Genomic DNA, 18,122 nt, shown 5'->3' with positions numbered 1-18,122 from the left:
CACTGGCTCCCTGTTCACTACTGAATACAATACAAAATACCGCTCTTAACATTTAAAGCCTTGTTCCCCCCTACCTCACTGATCTCCTACAGATGTACACTTCCTCTCGCTCACTGAGTTCCTTTAATTTGAGAGTATTCAGTCTGGCAATATGGTGCAAGACAGACACAACTAAAGACATGAGCATAAAATGATGGTTGTCAATTTCAAACTGTTTTTCCTCAATGTGCTCCTTGAGAAAAAACACATCATCTGAACCAATCTCAGCCCGAACAAACTGATTGATCAAAGATACACTGACAGCTTGCCCTAATTTGACCACCTTGACTGTACTCCTTCAATTCAAGGTAATGGGAATCTATGCTATAATGGGGCCATTGAAAGCAGTTCTGTGCCAAGTGCTTAGTATGATAGTATTAAAGAAAAGCTGGTTCAACCAGCCCCTTCACTAAAGTGAAACATATAAATGCTTTTTGGATTTTATAGTAACCCAAGAAAGAAGAAACTTAACAGAATATACAGTGGGTGTTGAAAAGAAAAATAATCACATTTTGTTGCTTTACATCCTAAAATGAAAAGCCACACACAAGTATTTTTTCAGCTTTATTTGCTCAGAGCAACCTATAACATCAAAGTCAGATTTATAAGCATCCCTTTGGAAAAATATGTAAGTAAAAAAAAAAAAAAAACAAAGTTTGAATTGATAAAGGATCACCCCCACTGTGTCAGTACTTTAGCCACATTGTGGTCAGATTTACTGTGTGCTTTGAGTCATTTTCATGTTGAAAGGTGAACCTTCTTCTTTAACTTTCTGGCAGAGGGCTGCTGGTTTTCTTAAAGAATTTTGATGGTGTTTGCCCCATCTGTTTTTCCTGCTACCCTGGCAAGTGCCCCAGTTCTTGCTGCAGTGAAGCTGGTAGGTATGGTGTGTTTTGTATGGTAAGCTGTATTGGCTTTCTTTCGGGTGTACTGTTTGGTGTTAAGGCCACATAGTTTAATTTTTGTCTCATCTGCCCGTAACACCTTTTTCCACTTGATCTCAGAATCTTCAAGGTGTATTTTAGAAAAGCTTGAACAAGACTTACTGTGGTCTTTTTTGAGAAGTGTCTTTTTTCTTGCACCCGTTCCATACAGGCCCCATTTGTGGAGCGCTTGTAATATTGTTGTCACATGCAGCAATCAGCACACTTTGCCATTAAGTTCTGTAACGTCTTTAGAGTTGCCATTGATTGGACTCTTGGTAACCTCTATGACCATTTTCCTCATCGCACATCCATCTACTTTGGAGGGACAGCCAGATCTGGGGACTTGACTTTGCTCCTAGTGATTGATAACGCTTTTGAAATATTTTTGTTTCTGTCTTCTGACTTGTGCTTGTGATTGATTACTTGCATCAGTGATGGATGTTGCTTTGCAGGTGATTAGAACCACATGATATGTTGTAAATACCCTGTTTACAGTTGTCTTTTTTTTGTTTTCCTGTTGTCAATGGATGGGCTATAAACACACTGTGAATATATTGTATATGTTTTAGAAACTGTAAATATGTCTTTAGCAAATGGGATTTTGTTTACATCTGGAGATATAGTCATAGCACAGCAGTATGCTTTTCTTCCAGAACATGTACACCAACTTTTGTTTCTACAGGGTGAGCCAAAAAGAAGTACAGTAATCCCTCCTCCAGAACCCCCCGCGATAGATGAAAATCCGCAAAGTAGAAACCATATGTTTGTATGGTTATTTTTACAGTATATATTTTAAGCCCTTATAAACTCTCCCAGACTGTTAACATTATTAGAGCCCTCTAGACATGAAATAACACCCTTTAGTCAAAAGTTTAAACTGTGCTCCATGACAAGACAGAGATGACAGTTCTTTCTCACAATTAAAAGAATGCAAACATATCTTCCTCTTCAAAGAATTCGTGTCCGGAGCAGAGAATGTCAGAGTGAGAAAGAGAGAGCGAGAGAAAAGCAAACAATCAAAAAATCAATACTTGCTTTTGGGCTTTTAAATATGCCGAAGCACCGTGATAAACCGGCATTTTTTAGAGGAGCGTCCGTATCCTCTAGGCAAACAGCCTTTGTGCAAACAGCCCCTCTGCTCACACCCCCCTCTGTCAGGCAGAGAGAGACAGAGAAAAGCAAACAATCAAGCACCGCACGGGAAGCATATTGTATATCATTGAGGAGTTTTATTTAATACGTAATGCATGCTCTGATTGGGCAGCTTCTAAGCCATCCACCAATAGCGTCCCTTGTATGAAATCAACTAGGCAAACAAACTGAGGAAGCATGTAGCATAAATTAAAAGACTGTCCGTAGAAATCCGCGAACCAGCGAAAAATCTGTGATATATATTTAGATATGCTTACATTTAAAATCCGCGACGGAGTGAAGCCGCAAAAGTTGAAGCGCGATATAGTGAGGGATCACTGTACCACATTTCAAATGTTTATTCCACAAAAATGCGACAAGATAAAATACATTTTATTACAACACAAGAAAGGGAACATAAATTAGATTTTTTTTTCCCCACTGCGTTTTAAAAAAAAATGTCAAGTGGTTGCCATCCTTAGCAATATACTCTTCGAGACGATTTCTGAACGCTTACATGACTCGTTTGGCCATGTCAAGGGGAATACAGTGATACCTTGAGATACGAGTTTAATTTGTTCCGTGACCGAGCTCGTAAGTCAAAATGCTCGTATCTCAAATCAACTTTCCCCATTGAAATTAATTGAAATGAGATTAATTTGTGCCAGCCCCCAAATTACCACCCCAATTTTTTGTTAAATGTTTTCAACATAAGAAAAATGTATTTATAATGAACAAATATTGTATCCAAACAAAATAAAACCTAATACATAAAAGAGAATGTAAAGAAAGAAACATGTTTTGGCGAAGCTGATTAGCGTATTGTAATGTTTTCTCTTTCACTTCACTTTTGCTTAACTTAATTTTCTTCTTCACTAGTTTTTTTCTTTTTTGCAATGCTTTCGTCACATTCATTTGCAGGGCATTTTTTTAAATAGAAACCTGTCCAAGGAGCTTTGTTTAGTCTTCCCTTTTAGAATGTTTCTGAAATGAGTTAGGCAAATATCATTAAATAGCGTCGCTGCGCGATCAGTTTCTTTTCAATAAAGTCAAGTGTTAGGCAAGTGTCATTACTGTAAAAAGCGCCGCTGTACGATCAGTTGTAACCTTTTCAAGGTGTTTCTTTTCTTTAAAGTTTGAAACTTTTTCCCACATTGCAAACACTTCCTTTATCTCACTTTAAGAGAGAACCTCCTCCGCGATCCCGATCTCCTGCAGAACCTCCGTATGTTGCTGCGTCTGTAGTTCTGTCAACTCATCTGTCGTCAGTTCCTGGGAATGTGTGGGGACAAGCTCTTTGATGGCTCGTATTTCAAATTCTGGCTCGTAACTCAAGACAAAAAATTGACCTAGTGACGGCTCGTATCTCAAAAAACTCGTATGTTGGGACACTCATATCTCAAGGTACCACTTTAGTGGCAATTTCATGGTGCATAGTGTCCTTGAGGGCTTCAAGGTTTTGAGGTTGTTATGCATATACCTTCTTCTTGACATAGCCCCACAAGAAGAACTCGCATGGAGTAGCATTTCAATGTAACGTTCTGAAGTGACGGTGACCATGGCTCCCAAAAGCGTAAGGGCCTACAATGCCAAATTCTGCAGCGGCACACCAAATTGTAACACGCTCCCTGTGCAGGAGTCTCTGTAGTTCACAATGGTTGGTTTGAGCCAATAGCGAATGTTTTACTGATTTATGCAATCATTCAAATGTACACGTGCCTTGTCTCTGCACATTTATTTTTCTTTTATGTGGAATCGCTCCCTGGACACTTTTTACTATTTTTACTACTTGACATGGATTTTTACACTCCGAGACTTGCCTATTCAAGTAGTCAACTTAAAGCACTGAGAAGAAATGCCCACGCCGGTGTGGTTCCCTATTTACCTGACGAGGTAAGAAGAAGATATCGGGGCAGCTGAGCCGGCGCAAAGATAAAAGATAAGATGAAAGTCAAGCAGCTTGCGAGAAAATGGCATTATAAACCGTCAGTGCCTTCTGTGATCCTTGGAAATGTGAACTCACTACCAAATAATATTGACGAACTGGCTGTGCTGGTGAAAAATATCAGAACCCACAGAGAATGCAGCTTGCTGTTTTAGTGAAACGTGGCTAACAACTACTATCCCAGATGCTAACGTGGAGCTACTTGGGTTTAGCACAGTTAGAGCGGACAGAGACGCAAATACTAGCAGTAAGAAGAAAGTGGGGGGGGAGTTGCTCTCTATGTCAATACAAAGTGGTGCAACTCTGGACATGTAAACGTTAAAATCTCCACTTGCTGCAGGGACATCGAACTGTTGGCCGTAAGTCTGCGTCCCTATTACTTGCCAAGAGAGTTTGGACACGTGATTGTTATTGTTTACATCCCCCCCTCGAGCGAACGCGGAGATAGCGAGTGACATCATCCATTCGGTAGTTGATAAGTTACAAACGCAGCACCCTGAGGCGCTTGTGATAATTGCTGGAGACTTTAACCATGTAACACTGGATAAAACATTACCTGCCTTCTCCTAGTATGTGGACTGTAACACCCGGGGAAATAGGACTATTGACCTACTGTATGCAAACGTTAAAGACGCATACAGCGCCACCCCACTGCCTGCGCTTGGGAAAGCAGATCATAACCTGGTTCTGCTTCAGCCTCACTATAAACCAAGAGTGAGGGCACTACCTATAACCACACGCTCATTCAGGAAGTGGTCCCCTGAGGCAGAGCAGGCTCTGAGAGTCTGCTTTGAAACTACAGACTGGGATATACTACAGGGGTGACATAGCGAGAACATTGAAGTTGTGCTCTTGACTGCACAACTGATTACATCAACTTCTGTATGGACTTTGTAGTTCCAGCAAGAACAGCATGCTGCTATGCTAACAACAAGCCATGGATTACAAGTGAAATCAAGGGCCTTTTGAACCAGAAGAAAAGGGCTTTTAAAGGCGGTGATCACCATGAGCTCAAGCACGTGCAGAAGGAACTCCGAGTCCAGCTCAGGGCGGTGAAGGAGCAGTACAGGAGAAAGCTGGCATATATGTGTGTATGTATGTATGTATGTATGTATGTGTGGATATAGATATATATAGATATACAGTTGTGCTTGAAAGTCTGTGAACCCTTTAGAATCTCTCTATATATATATATATATATATATATATATATATATATATATATATATATATATATATATATATATATATATATATATATATATATATATATATATATATATAAAATTCACTAAGGTAAGACACCCGCGGAAGGGGCATGGATTCACTAAGCCGCCGACAAGTAAGATACCTATGGCGCACGCAGGGAGGAGCCGCCCACCAACTCAGGTGCGACGACACAAAGAACGGTGTCATTTATATTCGTCTATCGTAGAGGCCTCGTGTACCTCCGAGCCACCTTGACTGTTCATAGAGGCATGTTTCTTGCGGAGGTGAGTCGCCATATGCAGCGTGTAAAACAGTTTGCGAGGGGTATCCCATGGCATCCTTAAAACCATCCTTTACAACTGAGGTTAAAACACAATGAAGTAAGCAGTCTTTAAAAAACGAGTTTTCGGTTACGACGCACGACCGCGTGCACCATGGCAAACTGTTTTACATGCTACATACAGCAATTCTCATCTGCGACAAACATGCATCTTATTCACTCACGGACAGTTATATGTTGCTCTCTCCAGAGTTCCATCTTTTCATTCACTTTATGTTGTATCCTCAAACCCTCCCTTTTTAGACAACTGTGTCTTTCCAGAAGTGTTCAACCATCAATAAATAATTATGCGGGCGTTTGTTATGCCGCGGGTTCACTATTGTGTTGTATTTTGCTCTCTCAGAGTTCCATCTTTTCATTCACTTACTGTTGTATTCTCACACCAACCCGTTTTAGACAACCGTGTCTTTCCAGAAGTGTTTAGCATTCAATAAATAATTATGCATGAGATTGAGCGTGTGTCTACCCGGCGCAGAGAGGCGTGGGTAAGCCGTTGAACCCCTTTCAAGCTGCAAACCGTGGAATTCTCACTAAGTGCGACTCTACCCTACCCTTTGTGCACACCCCCCTCCCACCTCGCTACTACTGTGGTCGGATGTCTTGGCTGCTTTTCTATATATAATCCACCAACGATTCAAGTGACGAGTTGGAGGTGGGCATATGAGCGGGCAGTACATACTTACCGAGAATTCAGCAGACTAGCATGACGGAGGGAGCTGAATGGACATCCTTCTCCTCTCTTCCCGTTCCACACTCTGCGCCGTGCACCCCTAACCCTCTGTCTGGCAAGAGAAGGCGCGATTGCGGTCTGCCAGCTTTCAGTCACGGATGATTTGTGTGTTGGTTCGTTCCGTGCATTGTTACAATGTTGCTTTTCTTGCTGATTTATTACATTACCGATTTTTCAAATGTTAATTTTCTCCCTGTGCTTAAAAATCATTAAAAAACCGGCCTGATTATGCGTCGTATGGTACACCACAGGTTGGCTAGTTTTCTATATTTCTGCATAAATATGACCTAAAACATCATAAAATTTTCATTCAAGTCCTAAAAGTAGATAAAGAGAAAACAGTTAAACAAATGAGACAAAAATATTATACTTGGTCATTTATTTATCGAGGAAAATGATCGAATATTGCATATTTGTGAGTGGCAAAAGTATATGAACCTCTAGGATTAGCAGTTAGTTTGAAGGTGAAATTAGAGTCAAGTGTTTTTAATCAATGGGATGACAATCAGGTGTGAGTGGGCACACTGTTATTTAAAGAACAGGGATCTATCAAAGTCTGCTCTTCACAACACGTTTGTGGAAGTGTATCATGGCACGAACAAAGGAAATTTCTGAGGACCTCAGAAAAAGAGTTGATGCTCATCAGGCTGGGAAAAGTTACAAAACCATCTCTAAAGAGTTTGGACTCCACCAATCCACCTGTCAGACAGATTGTGTACAAATGGAGGAAATTCAAGACCATTGTTAACCTCTATTGGAAAAATGTTTTGTGGATGGATGAGACCAAAATAGAACTTTTTGGTTTAAGTGAAAAGCGTTATGTTTGGAGAAAGGAAAACACTGCATTGCAGCATAAGAACCTTATCCCATTTGTGAAACATGGTGGTGGTAGTATCATGGTTTGGGCCTGTTTTGCTGCCATCTGGGCCAGGATGGCTTGCCTTCATTGATGGAACAATGAATTCTGAATTATATCAGAGAATTCTAAAGGAAAATGTCAGGACATCTGTCCATGAACTGAATCTCAAGAACAGGTGGGTAATGCAGCAAGACAACGAACCTAAGCACACAAGTCGTTCTACCAAAGAATGGTTAAAGAAAAATAAAGTAAATGTTTTGGAATGGCCAAGTCAAAGTCCTGACCTTAATCCAATCAATGTTGTGGAAGGACCCGAAGCGAGCAGTTAATGTGAGGAAACCCATCATCCCAGAGTTGAAGCTGTTCTGTACGGATGAATGGGCTAAAATTCCTCAAAGCTGGTGTGCAGGAATGATCAAAAGTTACTGGAAACGTTTAGTTGCAGTTATTGCTGCAAAGAGGGGGGTCACACCAGATACTGAAAGCAAAGGTTCACATATTTTTGCCTCTCACAAATATGTAATATTTGATAATTTTCCTCAATCAATAAATGACCAAGTATAATATTTTTGTCATTTGTTTAACTGGTTTCTCTTTATCTACTTTTGGGACTTGAGTGAAAATCTGATGATGTTTTAGGTCATATTTATGCAGAAATACAGAAAATTCTAAAGGGTTCACAAACTTTCAAGCACAACTGTGTGTGTGTGTGTGTGTGTGATATAGATAGATTGATAGATAGGTATAGATATATTCAACTTACATTCCTACCAAAGAGATTTCTGTTGACTAAATAGAACCTACTTATATCCAAATAGAACTTGAAAAGATATATTTCGAATCTGAGCACGCATTTTAGATCGACTTAACGTGCACTACATCGAGCCCTGTGCTATTGTGCTCTCGCCAGCCTGCCTCAATAAGTCACTGTCGCTTCGCTCTTATTTTTTTAACGTTCATTTAATCATGGGCCTCTGTACAGCTTTGTTTATTTTCGGATTGTAATGTTCATTAAATTTACGTATCATCTGGTCCATTGGCGGACCGTGCATCTCACACCTAGGCCAGTACTGCTCCGTCTGAATCAACCCGCCCCTCAAAAACTAATTTATGGTTATAAAAACCATCTTAATATGCAGAAATACAGTATAAAGAGCCGCTGCATCGCAGATAACTTATGTAGCCACAATAAATGCCTTTATTGAATAGACAAACCAGGGGTTAGCAAGTTCCTTTCTACTGCAGCCACAGCCACGACACACATAAAAAACATCAATATATGTATATATGGATAATTATGTGTGTGTGTGTATCTATATCTATATCTATATATATATATATATATATATATATATATATATATATATATATCTCTATATATATATATATATATATCTAAGAAATGTATATGTATATACTATATATATATGTGTATTTGTATATATACATACACATATGGGCCGTGCCCAAGCGCTAACGGAAGATGTTAATGATTGCCGAAAAGGTAAACGTTTTGGATATTTTGAAGGAAAGGAAAAGCTACATGGCTGTAGGACGCCATTACAGTATCAATGAGGCTATGATTCTTTTTATTTAAAAATTAGGAAAGGAATATAAGATCTACGGCCGCAGTGTCCTTTTAACAAGGGTGCAAAACGAGCTGCAAGTGGATGTAATAAGGCAGTAGTCTGGATGGAATCTTGTGGTGTTATGGGTCCACAGCTCGTGGAGAAAAGGCCATTGATTTTAAATAAATAATCACCGCACCCGAGGCGGCTTCATGAGGGGGGCGTTGTTGTAGCGAGCCGCGGGGCAGTCGTCGATGTGGCGTTTCTCACCGTGTGCACAGGTGAGGAACTGCCCACATTCGTGATTGCTCCCGTGGCTAATGCTGCAGCTGTGATGGCCCCTCACGTTTTTAAAAGAAGCGCAAGTCGGTTGGGGAGAAAAAGTGGAGAGAGAGAATCGATCCGAGAGAAAGGAAAGGAGAGGACGGAGGTTACAGGGAGCGTGGAAGCAAGCGCTGCAGGAGAGAGACGGACACGCGGAGCGTGTGGTGAGTGCGCGATCGATCGCTCGTGGGCAGCTGCGAGGAAGCTGGGTGTTAGGCCGACACCCAGGTGTTTGTGTAGATGTCGCTCCCGCTGAGTGATCTGGTAGCGGGAGTGACAAGGTGAAAGCGACGGGCCGCAGAGAGGCCATGGAAAAGGCAGCGGAAGTCGGGAGACTTGGTGATGGAATCCCCAACATGGGCGACCTGGCCGTTGAGGGTAATCAAGTCTCGGGGACTGGGATGAGTGCCAGACCGAAGCCAGGGATCGGGAGGTCTCCAGTCTCGAGCGTGTGATGTAGGAGGGCAGCTGCAGAGAGCGTCTTGCCTGCTGCTAAGCCCGCACGGGATAAGCAGGTGAGACGCTAACAGAAAAGAAGCACCAAGCTTATTTGTTGTTGTTTTTAAAGACAGCTTCCTGATCATTTTAACCTCTCGATTTTAAGGATTGTTTTTTCTATTGAGTTTTAACCCCCACGTGTTCTTTTAATGGATTATTTATTGACTCTTTGAAAATCTGCACTATTTATTGGAACACTGTTTTTGATTTGATGGACAATTATAAATAAAAGCACTTTTGCACTTTTTACCTTCCCCTTGCTCAGATGCTTAATTTGCCTCCATTGACTAGCTCACTCGGTTACATTATCGACGGTGTTGGGTTCATGTGCTTCCAATATCAAAGGGAGTGTGGAGCCTGAACCCACATCGTCACAAATCTGCTTTAGGGTTTTATATTGAAGAGGAACAACGGCGGTGCTACATAGTAACCTGAAGTGGCTCCTTTAGAAGAGCTGTAACGCTCTCCTTTGTTGTGCAGTAAAATTAAACTCATCGTTATCAGACAACTCGTCGTGTCATTGTTGGTGAGTAACCATAATTAATTTTCTACTTACAGTACTTAGTACATGTACGTAGTTTAGTGTCACTGTACACACATTTACTGTATACAATTTTTCTTGCATTGTACTTCTTGCTGTTGGCCTGTCTATCGTAATGGTTGTAACATATGTGATATCGGAGACACTCGATATCTTTAAAATAATATTTAGGTTTTACTGTATATAAAGCGTGAGCGTGGAGCGTGAACACCTCCGAGTTGCTGAAAAAGACCCAACAGAGACTGTTCTTCCTGAGGGTACTCGGGAGGAATAACATCACACAGAGACTGCTGGTGTGCTTTTATAGAGCTTCCATAGAAAGCATCCTAACATACTGCATATGCATATGGTATGCTAGCTGCACAGTGGCTCAGAGGAGAGCACTTCAGGGAGTCATCAACGTTGCCCAAAGGATTATCGGCTGCCCTCTCCTTACACTAGAAGATCTACACGGCTCCCGCTGCCTCAAGAAATCCAATGACATCATAAAGGACATCTCACACCCTGGTCACTCCCTTTTTGAACTGCTGCCGTCAGGAAAACGGTACAGAGCAATACACGCAAGGACAAACAGACTCAAACATAGCTTTTACCCAACTGCAATAGCATGTCTTAATGCCACTAAAAGTAGAAATGGTCACAAATAGCTATATGAGTTACGTACTTATGTATGCACTAATTTATGTAAATCGCACTACTGTATGTTGTTTATATTGTTTGTTTAGTTCTACCTGTTTTCTTTTATTGTTATATATGTGATAAGGCACTGACCGGAGACATCTTTTTAATTTCGTTGTACTTGTGACAATGACAATAAAGGATCATTCATTCATTCAAAACTGTGTGTTTACATACATATTTTCAATGAATCTTACCTAATATCTAAGAGAATACAAAGGGTTTATGATGTATAACTGTGCGGGGAATATTTATAAACAGTGTGGGAGAGTTTATAAGGGCTTAAAATATATAAAAATAACCATACAAGCATATGGTTTCTACTTCACGGATTTTCACCTATCGCTGTTGGGGGTCTGGAACGCAACCCCCGCAATTGAGGAGGGATTACTGTATATGAGAGAGCGAGATCTCTCTCTGTCTCTGTCTATCTAGAGAGAGATATTATCAACTCTATCTCTCTATTATAAAAAAAAATAAAAACTTGGGACGAGATTTTTTTGGCGAGAAGACATGATCTTTTGTAGAGACACTTTTTCAAGTCCCTCGACACGGTCATTTTCAATTAAGATCACGGTCCTCTAACCTCTGTGTTTGGCACACCCTACTTACCAACCATTTTCAAACAAGATCACGGTCATCTAACCTCTCAGTTGTTGGAAACCACTTCAAAAACGACTTAACAAAGAAGAAAGATCAGCACGTTGAAAAGAGACCCAAAAGTGTTGTAGAGAAAAGAATGCCCAAAAAATTCCCCGAAGGAACAATGATAACCTATGTGCAAATTCTGAAAATAAGGAAAGTAAGCAACAACTAAGCCAAGAAGAAAGGTTTGCGCAATACACATGCAGAGCAAGTTAAAGCTTATGAAAGTAGTAAAATTCAAAAGTGTCAAAATGAGAGTAAAGATTGCATTAGTGTCAACAAACGGAAATCATTACTCTGTGAAATAACTGAACAGCAAAAAGAGATCGAATATATGGACATAAGTGATATGTCAGAAGTGTGTAGATATTGTAAGGCTTTAAAGTTTAAATCAGAGACTTGTAGATCATCTAATTCGTGTTGCCATCAGGGAAAAGTAGTGTTGCTTCCCATACCGTGCGCTATGAGAATCTGTCGTCCTGCAACAAATAAAGCTACAACAAACTTAAGTTAGAAGAAACCACAATTCGGTCAGGTGTGTATTTATGATCATGGAGAAGCGATGCAACATAGAATCGAAAGAGAGAACGATTGGACATAATAGAAATTATACATCCAATAATGGATACAAATCCATACGTCCAAAAGTATCGCACTTTGTCTGCAAGACACGGGCAAAGAAATTTTCTTGGATTTTTAAAAGAATCCGAAAGATCATTCGCATTTATAATAAACCAACATGTGATGATTGTCAGCGATAATAATTTCGAAAGACGAATTGTCATATTAATGTCAAGTATTGTGCATCGGTTATGAAAATTAAGTACATCTACAAGTACATTCATAAATGGCACGATAGAGTACACGTAAGTTTATCGAAAGAACAGTTTCAGGACGAAGTTCAAGCATACTGTATTTAGATGCACGGTTAAGTCACTGCAGTGGAAAGCAGGTGGTATTTAATGGAATTGCCAATGCACGGTTGAAGTCATTCTGTTGAATTATTACCGATTCATTCATCAGGTCAGAATATGATTCAATTCAAAGAAGGCGAAGAATCTAAAGCTTTAGAGGTAGCGCAAAAATAGAAAAAAATATTGGCTTATTTTCTACTTAATTAAACAGATTGTAGCTACGTTTTTCCAAAATTACCAAAGTTCAGCAGCTCTAACTCAAAAAATGGGATTCAACAAAAGCCTGATACGCCAAAATAATTCCACAGACAAAATATCTTCGTTTTTAAAAGTTTTAGTTAAAATTCAAGGTAAAACAATTCACACAAAAAAGAAAATTAAAATAGCAAAAAAAAAAAAAGAGAAAAATGTATCTCTGGCATCTTCAGCTGTTCAAAGCACAAGAAGCACAACTGGGTGAAGTGGCACCAAAAAGATGTACTGTCATTTTGATTTCTTCTAGATCTTTACTTAGATTACCTTCTGGCCACCAAAAAAACTTAAAGATCAGTGTGTTTATCTGGTACTTTAACTTGGTAGAACATTGACTTAATGTCTGCCATTAAGGCTACTGGCTCCTTTCTGAATCTTGTAAGGATGCCAGTGAGTGTGTTAGTTAGGTCAGGGCCTTTTAATAATTGTTCATTAAGTAGGTGGCAGTGCAATCAAAGACCATTCGAATTTTATTTTTTTTTGGATGATACACACCGTGATGTGGGAAGTACAACACCCTGCCTTCATTGAAATTTAGGCTTTCTTTGGGTACCTTGACAGCGTTAACCCTTGTCAATAATGTCTTTCATGAAGGCTTTATAGTGGAAACCAGAATTTTTGCTCAGTTTTCTTTTGAGTCCAATTGCACGCTGTTCAGCAATACAGCGATTATTCGTCATTTTAAGTGTTTCATCCTTCAAAGGAAAATTTAAACAATAGTGGCCACCTACCAGTCTCGCAGATTCTGAGGCTATGCGCATGAACTTGATATCCTTCTGTGACATTTCCTCTTTTTCTTCACAACTGCGCTCTGGAAAATCAGTGTTATACTGTTGCAGCAACATATCTTCAATCCCTGTTATTGACACACGATTGATTGAATGTTTGGGTAGCTTACCACTTTGTTTTACAAGGTCATCTATCTCTTTGTATGGTTCATCAACCACCCATCCAAGTGCAGTCTTCATAGCATGAGGTCCACCTCCTTGGCTAGGTATGATTCGCGACTACTCGAAGATTTCTGGGTAGTTGATTCCTATTAAAAGATCAACTTCAGAGTCAATATGATATAGAGGTACCTCTTTAAGATATGCCCACTTACCGATATCTTCTTGTAGTGGAATACTTTCTCTGTTCACTGGAATGGAGACCTGTGTAAAGACCTTTGGCAAATCAGTATTTTCAACATCCTTGATACCACAGACTTGTAAATCTGATAAGACAGAACATTGGGTTAGCATCTTTGAATCATCATCATAATTACTCATAATTTTGAGGAATACTTGTGTTCTTCTCCCTTGAAGGCTTAGTTGTTTCTGGAGCCTTTCAGAGCAAATTGTTACTGTACTGCCGAGGTCTATAAATGCATATGTTTCTACATACCTCTCTCTCTCCTTGGATTTTACCTTAACAGGAACTACTTGCAGTGTGCATTCTTGTCCGGCCCCAGTAAAGGCACAAGTTCCAGTCTCGGTTTCCTTTTCAGTAGGTGTTGCCACACTGGCTGTAGCTTTAGATGTTGCTCCACTGTCTTTTTTGATGTGCAGGATGTCTGGGTGCTGAAAAGAACATGTCTGACATTTTATTCTTTCTTTACAGGTCTTACCAAGGTGCCCCTGTTTGAGACAGCGAAAACATAAACCTTTAGATTTTAAAAAGTCAATTCTTCCTTTATGTGGCAGTTCTTTGATTTTACTACATTCCTCAAGAGTATGCTGGCCATTGCAGAATACACAAGGCTTTTTAAATGAACATGTATCATTAACATTCTTTTTGAGAGATTTCTTGAGTCTCCCTTTCGGTAGCATCAGATATACTTGTAGTGTAGATACCTCCTAATCTCTGTCCATACTTAAGAGGAGACCTAACCTTGTCGGTCTTTTCCTTTTTCTCTGTGCTGCCATAAATAAGATGCATAAATATCTTAGCCTGTTTATGTAAAAAGGTAGTTAAATCACGAATGTCTATCTCTCTGTCTTCTTCTTCTTCAATTTCATAAGCTATGTTTCCCCACATATTTTGTAACATACATGGGAGCTTTGAGAGTATAGTACGGATATTTTCATTGTTATTAAATGCTGCTCGATTTCTAACTTTAGTCATGGAGTCCATACAGTTATTAAATCAAGAAAGGTTGCATAGTCTCTCAAGGCCTCTCCATCATTTTGTTTTATTTGAGGCCACTTCAATGCTTTACTTATGTACGCATTTCCTACAAACAGCTGGTTGCCATAGTAACCTTTGAGGTGCTTTCTAGCTTTTTTTATATACTTGATCTGGTGGCAGTCGTGCATAACCATTAATCATTTCTTAAGCTGGTCCTCTTGTATATTGAATCAAGTAATCTAATTTTTCTTGTGGGTCTGCTAATACGCCACCTACAGCGTGATCAAAGGCTCTGATGAAATTTGCATAAGTCAGTGGGTCACCTGAAAATGAAGGGACTGGTCTGTGTTGTACTCCACCACGTGGCGCAGTAGGTGGTGGAGCAGTAGCTGTCTTTTTTTGGGTTAATGATTTAGCCATTTCAGTGATTACTTTCTGACATTCAGCTTGATTCTTCTGATATTTGGCTTGATTTTGCACTAATACATCTAGTATATCATTTCTGGAGCTTTGAGTGTCGGTTTTTGCGCTAGTTGTGGATTGTTCCTGCCTTTCTACTTTAACTTTAAGTTCATGTAGCATTTGTAGGATACTATCGAGTTCCATCCATTCAAGTGTGATTGTTGAAGAAGGTTGAATGATTCAGCAGCGCTTATCTGGGCTAAAGAGTCACATTTAATATCAAGAGCGTGCTTTAACTGACGAGACTCCTTTCGTGTTTTTGACTTGTGCGATCCCTTTCTTGCAATTGCATCTCTTCGAATTGATTAACTGTTCATCAGATGTGTGTGTTAAAAGGCTATTTGTATCTATCAGCCATGCCGTTGTAGTGTCAATAAATTAATTCCATTTCTTAGAATTTTTCGCAAATGTCGTTTTCTGTTTCTTTATCACGCCATCTTTGCACTGATAGTAACCTTTTATGCAGCTCCTCTATCTGTGCATTTCACGAAAAATTTCAAGTCTTTCTGCTACTTCTAAATGGAGTGTCTTTTTAAGGCTTCCGGTTTCAGTTATAAGTACAGAAAGCTGATCTTTCCTCCGACATATATGACCATTTAAGATCTCCAATTACATTCTCTGGCTTTGAGTCCGTACTGAAAACACTCCCGACTTCACTTAAGCTATGCTTAGATGTTGCCATGACAGCAGCTCGAATGACTGACAAAGCGTTTCCTGACAGCAACAAACGTCACAGTCGAACACTGACAACAGATGACTTCCTTACAGCGAGGCTTCCATGACATGGGCAAAGCACAACCGATCATCCACAATGTCTTTTATAATATCACAGTCTCTTAAATCTTCTCAAGTTCAGGTACGGTGACCTTGCTTTCATTTACGATATTGCAGAGTTAGAAGTAAGAGCTCAGTACCTCGGAATGACTCGGTTCTTTTTCTTTCGTTGACAAGTTCTGAAGCAGAAGCATCCTCTGTCCTCAGATGGTAGATTCCATTTCAAGTTCAAGGTCTTCAGATAGCAAGTTTTCTGACGAAAACGTAGCTGCATTTTTCCAAAATTACCAAAATTCTTGTTAAAAGTTCACTTCAAAGCTTAAATCTTGTTGTATTTCAAATCATTATTAATCACTTAACATTTCTGAACCATTTCTAAACGACAGTCAGAAAACTGTATGCCTATCCCATCTCTGAGTCGAAAATGGGTCTTTTAAGTCCCTATGTACTGGGATCTGTTCTAAACAACGACTGAATCTATTATCACACTGTTCTTCAGTTATAGCAAGAAGGTTCTATCTCTTACTAACTTATAGGGAGAAAAGACTATGCCATTGTCTATGACTATGGAAGAAATTAATATTCTATTCAAATTAAGCGAACATTAATATGAGTTTAACTCAACTTTAACTTTCAAAAATTGGCTCTTACACAGATGTAAATGCAAAAGCATATATATATATATATGTATGTGCCAATTCCTCAACATTACACATGGCATAAACAAAAAAGTGTGGCATCCAATAAAAATTAAATGCAAAAGTGTTGCTTGATTAAATATTTTATCACCAAAAGATATTGAATGGTTTCATTTAAAATTGTTACGTGAATCAAAAGGAGCAACGTCATAAAAAGATGCTCTAACTATAAATGAAATTAAGTACACTACCTTTCAAGAAGCAGCATGAGCAGCTGGGTTATGTAAATCGGATGACTATATATTTGAAATGATGTCTGATGCCACTTCTGTAATGATGCCTGACAAATTAAGACTCTTGTTCATGTACTTAATTATGATGGGAGAAGATGACGCTCTACAATTATGGCAAAGCATTCAAAGGACCATTATCCAAAAAGTTGAATGAACAAACGGCTCATTCGATCATCAAAGAATTGTTAGAAGCCGAAGATTTAATGATGCAACAATTTGGACTTCCACAAGAAATTAACAAATCAGAGGTAAAGAAAGAGATAACAGCACAACCATTAACACTGTCCGGTTTTACACCGGCCGGATTACTGTTGAAAGAAGGATGTGTAATTTATGTATGATTGATGGGCTATGTAATGGGACAAGATTAGTTGTACTGAAATTGGTAGAACAATTCTAACATGTAAAATTTTAACAGGCGACAAGAAAGGTAATGTTGTACATATTCCGCGAATAACATTAGATACAAAAGGAGATCTTGCTATGCCATTCATTTTAAAACATTTACAGTTTCCTGTGAAAATAGCTTTTGCAGTGACAACAAATCACAAGGACAAACATTTGAAAAAGTCGGTTTATTTATAGCAGAGATGTAAGTCCAAACTCGGAATCAAAACTTCAATGCAATCTTGAAGAAAAGTTAATTCCAAATATTGTTTTTACTGAAGTTTTAAAGTAAAAGTGAACATAATGCATATATAACAATTCCCATGGGAAAAAAAACAATCTCTCTAAATTGTATTTCCAGTTAAACAAACCCGGGGGAGAGAGAGGCCGGAGCCCCCTAGTATGCAATTAGGGTTTTATATTAACCCTAACTCCAATTTTATATTAAGGCCTGCTTATTCACATTATTGAAGAAAATTGTCATGTTGCAGTATCTACAATAACTTCAAATAGGTTTCATTTTCCCAAAAACATACCCAAAATGTACTATTCCCTGCTTTTTCAGTGTTTCAATCAAAAGTTTTCCAATTGTTTGGCACTACACTACACAGAGCACTATAGCTCTAAAATGTTGCCACAAATCAGTGTGTTGAATTGAGAATTATCTTGGAATAAAATCAAGGTTCCAAAATCTAATTGAATCACAGGGATTCGTACCACTAGCATTCACAGTTGACTATATTTGACCAATATAAAGATTATTTTGATAAGTAATCCATACAAAACACAACACTATACAGTGGAACCTCGGGTCACGACCATAATTCGTTCCAAAACTGTGGTCGTAACCCAATTTGGTTGTG

The 18,122-nt window shown here is 39.1% G+C and overlaps 1 protein-coding gene across 1 annotated transcript in view; it reads left to right on the top strand.

Annotated features, from left to right (window-relative positions):
* Nucleotides 1–18,122, top strand: part of rnf115 (ring finger protein 115) — an 83,015-nt gene that overhangs the window by 19,597 nt on the left and 45,296 nt on the right. The gene's annotated exons all lie outside the window — the stretch shown is intronic.

Source organism: Polypterus senegalus, chromosome 1 (assembly GCF_016835505.1).
Source record: "Polypterus senegalus isolate Bchr_013 chromosome 1, ASM1683550v1, whole genome shotgun sequence".
Classification (NCBI taxonomy): domain Eukaryota; kingdom Metazoa; phylum Chordata; class Cladistia; order Polypteriformes; family Polypteridae; genus Polypterus; species Polypterus senegalus.
This window is presented reverse-complemented; position numbering and strand designations above follow the sequence as displayed.